We start from the raw sequence: 7144 nt of genomic DNA, 5'->3' as shown, positions 1-7144 counted from the left end.
CTGCTGGATGAAATCTCTCCAAAGACAGTTGTTCTAGGCTGCTGTCTGTAAGCATAGCAGCATCGTTAATAGTGCCAGAGGTTTGGCTCTCTTTCATGAGGTGGATCTCAGATTGGACCACTCATTGGTTTGCCATTCCCTCAATTTCTGTTACATCTTTTTGTTGTTGTTGTTTTGTTTAGTTTGGTTTGGTTTTTCAAGACAGGATTTCTCTGTGTAATATCCCTGACTGTCCTGGACTTGCTTTGTAGTCCAGGCTGGCCTCAAACTCACAGCAATCTGCCTGTCTCTGCCTGAGTGCTGGGGTTAAAGGCTTGTGCCCTTACTCCTGACCTCTACTTTATATTTCTCCTTACACTTTTTGTAGACAAAACAAATTTTAGTTAGAAGGTTCTATGGGTGGATTGCTGTCCCCCTCCCTCCACTGGAAGTCTCATCTTGCTATAAAAGGTTGTGACTTCAGGCTCCATATCCCTCACAGCTAGGATATCCATCAATGTAATCCACCATATAATCAAACTGAAAAAAAAAAAAAACCCACATGATCATCTCATTAGATGCTGAACAAGCCTTTGACAAAATCTAACACCCCTTCATGATAAAAGTCACAGAGAGATAAGCGATACAAAGTGCATACCTAAACACAATGAAGGACATACACAGGAGCCAATAGCCAACATCAAAATAAATAGAGAAATTTTTCAAACAGTTCCACTAAAACCATGGACAAGATAAGGTTGTCCATATCTATTCAATGCAGTACTTGATGTCTCAGCTAGAGCAATAAGACAACTAAAGGAGACCAAAGGAATACAAATTGGAAAAGAAGAAGTCAAAGTATTGTTAATTGCAGATAATATAATAGCATACCTAAGTGACCCCACATAATTCTACCAGGGAACTCCTATAGCTGATAAACACCTACAGCAAAGTGGCTGAATATAAAATTAACTTTTAAAAAAAAAAGTAGCCTTCTTACATACAAATAATAAATGGGCTGAGAATAAACTTAGGGAAACAACACCCTTCACAATAATGAGATATCTTGGTGTACCTCTAACCAAGCAAGTGAAAGACCTATATGACAAGAACTTGAAGTCTTTGAAAAAAGAAATTGAAGAAGATATCAGAAGATGAAAAGATCACCCAGGCTCATGGATTGGTAGAATTAATAGTAAAAATGGCCATCTTATCAAAAACAATCTACAGCTTCAGTGCAATTTCCAGCAAAATTCCAACACAATTCTTAGAGGCCTTGAAAGAACAAACTCACTTTCATATGTTAAAAACAAACAAACAAACAAAAACCAGAATATCGAAAATAATCCTGAACAATACAAGAATTTATGGGGGTATCACCATCCTTGATTTCAAGATGTGCTAAAGACAGACAGGTTGATCAATGGAACTGAATTGAAGACCTAGAAGTAAACCCACATACCTATGGACACTTGATTTTTGACAAAGAAGCCAAAACTCTACAGTGGAAAAAAGAAAGCAACTTCAACAAATATTATTGGTCTAACTGGTGGTTGTCTGAATATTGAAGAATGCAAATAGATCCAAATCTATCACCCTGAAGAAAATGTAAACCCAAGTGGATCAAAGACCTCAACATAAAACTGGATACACTAGATATAATAGAAGAGAAAGTGAGGCATAGCCTTGAATGCATTGGCACAAGAGACAACTTTCTTAACAGAACAGCAACAGTTCAGGCACTAAGATCAACAATTAAATGGGATCTCATGAAACTGAAAAGTTTCGATAAGACATCGGAGACCATCAATAGGACAAAACCAGTAGATTACAGAATTGGAAAAGAACTTCACCAATCCTACCTCTGGTAGAGGGCTGGTATCCAAAATATATAAAGAACTCAAGAAACTAGACATCAACAAACCAAATAACCCAATTTAAAAATGGTACAGAGCTAAACAGAGAATTCTTAACAAAGGAATCTTTAATGGTGGAGAAGCACTTAAATAAATGAACATCCTTAATCATCAGGGAAATGTACATCAAAAGGACTCTGAGAATCCATCTTACACCTGTCAGAATGGCTCTGATGAAAAACTCAAGTGACAGTATATGCTGGTGAGGATGTGGAGCAAGGGAAACACTCCTTCATTGCTGGTAGGAGTGCAAACTTTTACAACCACCTTGGAAATCAATTTGACAGTTTCTCAATAAATTGGAAATAGTTTTACATCAAGACCCAGCTATAAGAAAAGATGCTCCACCATACCACAAGGAAATTTGCTTAACAATGTTTATAGAGGCTTTATTTGTATTTGTTCATAGCAGCCAGAAACTGGAAACAACCTAGATGTCCCCCAAGTGAAGAATGGATACAGAAATTTACACAGTGGAATACTACTCAGCAAGGACATCATGAAATTTGCAGGCAAATGGATGGAACTAGAAAAGATCGTCCTGAGTGAGGTAACCCAGACCAGAAAGATCAACATGATATGTGCTCTTTTTTAACTGGATGTTAGCTGTGAAGTACAGGATAACCACGCTACAACCCACAGACCCCAAATACACAAGGAGGGCCTAAGTGGGAACACTTGAATCTCACGCAGGAGGGAAAATGAAATGGCCATCTGAAGTAGATGGAAAGAGAGAGACTGGGTGGGGAAGGGTGTGGGGAGGGGAGCAGGAAAGATCAAGTTGGGGGAGGACAATATGAGAGATTGCTGGATTTGGGAGGAGCATCTCTGGGATGAGCTAGAAACCTAAGACAATGGAAATTCTCAGGAATCTATGAGGGTGACCCTAGCTAAGAATCCTATCAATGGGGAATATGTAACCTGAAATAGCCATCTCCTGTAACCAGAAAAGACTTCCAATGGAGGGATTCAGAAACCAACCCAGCTACAAAACCTTCAACCCACAATTTATCCTGTCTGCAAGAGGTGCAGGGGTAAAGATGGAAGAGAAATCGAGGAAAGGACCAACCAATGAGTGCTCTATCTTGTGACCCATTCCATGAGAGAGAGTCTGCCCCTGACACTATTAATGATATTCTGCTATACTTTCAGAAAGGTTCCTAGCACAACAGTTATCTGAGAGGCTTCACTCAGCAACTGATGGAAACAGGTGAAGAGACCCACAGGCAAACATTAGATAGAGCTTGGGGAATCTTGTGGAAGAGTGGGAGAAAGGATTGGTAGAACTGAAGGGATCAAGGACACCACAAGAAAACCTACAGAGTCAATTAAGCTAGGCCCATTGAGGCCCATAGAGACTAAACCACCAAACAGAGAGCATGCATGGGACAGAACTAGGCACTCCACACACGTCTAACAGTTGTACAGCTCTGTCTTCATGAGGGACTCTTTAACAGCAGAAGCAGGGGCTGTCTCTGACTCTGTTGCCTGCCTTTGGATCCCTTTATTCTAACTGGACTGCCTTGTCTAGCCACAATAGGAGAAGGTCGCACCGAGACCTACTGTGAGTTGATATGCCAAGGCAGGTTGAGATCCATGGGAGGCCTCCCCTCTTTTGAGGAGAAAGGCAGGACAGGAGGATGCAGGGGAGCGGAGATGAGAGGGGAGGGGACTGGGAAGAGAGGAGGGAGGCAAAGCTGTGACCATGATGTGAAGTAAATAAATTAATTAAAAATAAAATACAAAAAATAAAAGAAGAAAAAAGGGGTAAAATAAGCCATGTGTAGTGGCAAATGCCTTTAATCACAGAACTCAGGAGGCAGAAGCAAATAGATCTCTGAGTTTGAGGCCAGCCTGGTCTACAAAGTGAGTTCCACAGAAAAACCCTGCACAGAGAAATTCTTAAAAGCAAACAAATAACAACAAAAGAAAATGGCTAGATATAGATACTAAAACCTTTTGGCAGTTGCTTATTGAAATGTAAAATGGCGCAACTGCTGTGGTTGCAATGTTGTAGCATAAAATGGCGCTAGCGAGCCACGCATTGACTACAGGACATCAGAGACGTCGATCCCAAACTGACTGCTGGGAGAAGCTAGCCAAGCTGCTGGGAAAGAAGACAAAATAAGAGCTGAAGGATAAGGGGACATGGCATGAAACGCTGCCTTCTGGACATGCATGGCGATTGCAAGTGTGCGCTCACAGCAGCTGTGCTTACCTGCACAAGATCAAGCTGGCCAAAATCCTTGACTAGATGGGGTAGATGTTCTCCAGACCCCGCCCCTTATACAGGGGCTACCGACAGCTGAAAGCCGCCCAGGGGAGGAAGAATCCTTTGAAAGTGTTCTTATTGGTGAGTTTCCCATGCTCCGCTGGATGGCCCCACACCCATGCACATATGGGCAACACTAACTGGACTCAGCGCCTTATTAGAAAAAGAAAAAGAAGAGGAGGAGGAAGAGACATGGAGTTAGGAAGGGGACATGTTGAGGGGATTCTTGCAGAGCTGGAGGAGAGAAGTGGGGAGCAGGTATAATCATTTTTTATTGTAACTGTATATGAAATTCTCAAAATAGTGAAAGTTATAATTAAAATACATTAAAAAAAGAAAAAAAATAGACGTATGATACTACTGCTGTGGATATATTATGGTGCTGTTATAGTCTGAATGTGAACTGTCCCCTATGGGATCATGTGTATGAGTGCTTGGTCCTGAGCTCATGACGTTGTTTGGAGGGTTGTAGGATCTCTGAAGCATGAGATACGACTGGTGGAGGTAGCTCACTGAGTGTATGCCTTTGAGCATTATCATCTGAGCCTACTTCTATACAAAGCTCTCTGCTTCTTGGCCTGCGGAGATGTGAGAAGCCCCAACTACGTGCTCAAACCACCGCAAATCCCCTACACCTTCTCTGCCGTAATGGACCTCTCACCAATACCAAGGAATGAAACAAATGGAGTTGTGTTTTCCTAAATAAATAAATAAACAAACAAATGCAGAGTTATTATCTGAGCTTGCAATTCCACTTTTGGGTAAATACTCCAAGAATTTACAGCAGGGACTAGAGCAGTTGTTTGCATGTAAAGGTTCATAGCAGTACCAATCGCAATAGCTAAAAGGAGAAATAATACAAATATCTACCAGCAGAGGAATGTGTCAACAAAACGTGGGGTATCATTATATGTGGTGTGATGCTATTCAGCCTGAACACGGAATGAGATTCTGGCTTGTGCTGTAACATGGATGGCCTTGAATATGGGAAAACATAACCTAACTAGGGTAAGTGGACAAATATAGCTTATTCGGCTTACATAGGATACCTAGAACTTTCAAATTCACACAAACAGAAAGTTAAAAGGTAATTGTCAGGAGCTGGGGTAGGGGCTAGCCATTGTCTTTGTCTCTTGAGTGGCCTTTGAACTTGAAATTATTAAAAAAAAATTCTGGAGAATATAGTGGTGGTGTTTGCACAGCAGTGTGAAAGTACTTAGCAGCACTAAATTTTACACTTAAAATAATGAAGATGGAAAACTATATTATATATATTTATCAAATAATATGATTATTATCAGACACTCCCCAGTGGAAAGACACAGGGGCCATCCTTATCCATGCGGCCTATCTGGCCTCTAGTGATTGCAAAGGTGAGTATGGAGTCTCTGCCTTCTGCGTCTGTATCTCCCCATACTCCCAGCAGGAGATGTGAACTTCCCATCTTGAACACACCCCATCTGCTTGTGTTAAGGGAAGCAGTGCAGTGCGATGGGAAGCAAGTCAGAACCCCACACAGCTAACAAGAAGGAACTTTGAAAAGGCAAAGGAATCCAGAATTCAAAAGCTGAATTCAAGAGAAAAACTGCTCCAGATTAGAACAAAGCTTTCTGGGGCTCTAGCAGGGAAATATGTGATCAGTGGTAAGAGCCAAAGTAAACAGAGGAGACCAGCTCAAAACTGCTTATCTGTGTGGTTTCCAGAGTGTCAATATACATACAGAGTTGGCCTGACTGCGCCAAGAGCCATTAAAGGCCATGGAAGTAAAAACAAAAGTCAGAGGCTGGGGGCCCCTGCCAGGCTTCCTCAGTTCTAGAGAAGTGAGTAAGAAGTGGTTGTCACATCCTCCCTACCCCTAAAACACACACACACACACTCTCTCTCTCTCTCTCACACACACACACACACATTTTTTTGAGCCCCAAGAAATAGAATTTAAATTGACAATGAGTGTCACCCGTAAGGGAGATGACCTCCAAAAATATATATCTTTATTTTAGTGTGTAATAGTCAAAATGAAAGCTTTTTCCGTGTAAACTGAGCTGCATTTGGGGGACAAATAGGAACTCTTTGAGATGTTTTGTTTTTTGTTGTTTTTCTCCTCGTTAAATCCAAACAGCTTCAGGCTCATGAGCACCAGGATATGAGTCTTTCACCAGGCGGACAACTCATGGCATTAGGTGAACCTGCATGACATATTATACCAACTGTGAAGTAGCTCTCCTCATGCGGATGAGCGTGCCTCAGTACTTAGAAGTCAACACAGCAGCCATGTTATGGGAGAATTTAGGGTAGGAGTAAGGAGAGAAAGCACAGTCTGCTAGGTACAGCTGTGAGCTGTTGGGTGCTCACATCTGTTGAGCCAGTAAATAACAGAACAGGCCGCTGTCAGGCTAAAGTCCACAGTTTAGCCCTTCTTCCGTGCCACCTCCCAGTTACATTAGTTAATGCATTCCATGTCCCTGTGCCTGAACTTCTCCATTACAGCTGTGCTGCAGCCTCTGTGCTCTAAAACAGACCCCTGGCTGCTACAGTTAGCAATAGGACTTCATCAGCTTATCACCATTACCGATCGTGACAACTGACTGAACTCACCGGGGTGTTGATGACCAGAACTCACCTAAAAAGATTCCGTGAGCCTCATTTCATTTTATGCTTTCAGTGGTGGTGAAAGTGTATATTGTGTTGCTGGCAGTGGTGGTGCACAGCTTTAATCCCTGCACTTGGGAAGCAGAGACAGGCAGATCTCTGAGTTTGAAGTTAGCCTGGCCTACAGGCTGTGTAGCCTTGGCTGTCCAGTTCCAGGAAAAACTCTGTCTCGAAAAATAACAAACAAACAAACAAACAAACCCCCAAACAAAAAAACAAAAAACAAACAGGAAGAGGAGGAGGAGGAGGAGGAGGAGGAGGAGGAGGAGGAGGAGGAGGAGGAAGAAGAAGAAGAAGAAGAAGAAGAAGAAGAAGAAGAAGAAGAAGA

This window comes from Psammomys obesus, unplaced genomic scaffold, assembly GCF_907164565.1.
Source record: "Psammomys obesus unplaced genomic scaffold, mPsaObe1.curated_primary_1811, whole genome shotgun sequence".
Lineage (NCBI taxonomy): Eukaryota > Metazoa > Chordata > Mammalia > Rodentia > Muridae > Psammomys > Psammomys obesus.
Note: the sequence above shows the minus strand (reverse complement) of the source record.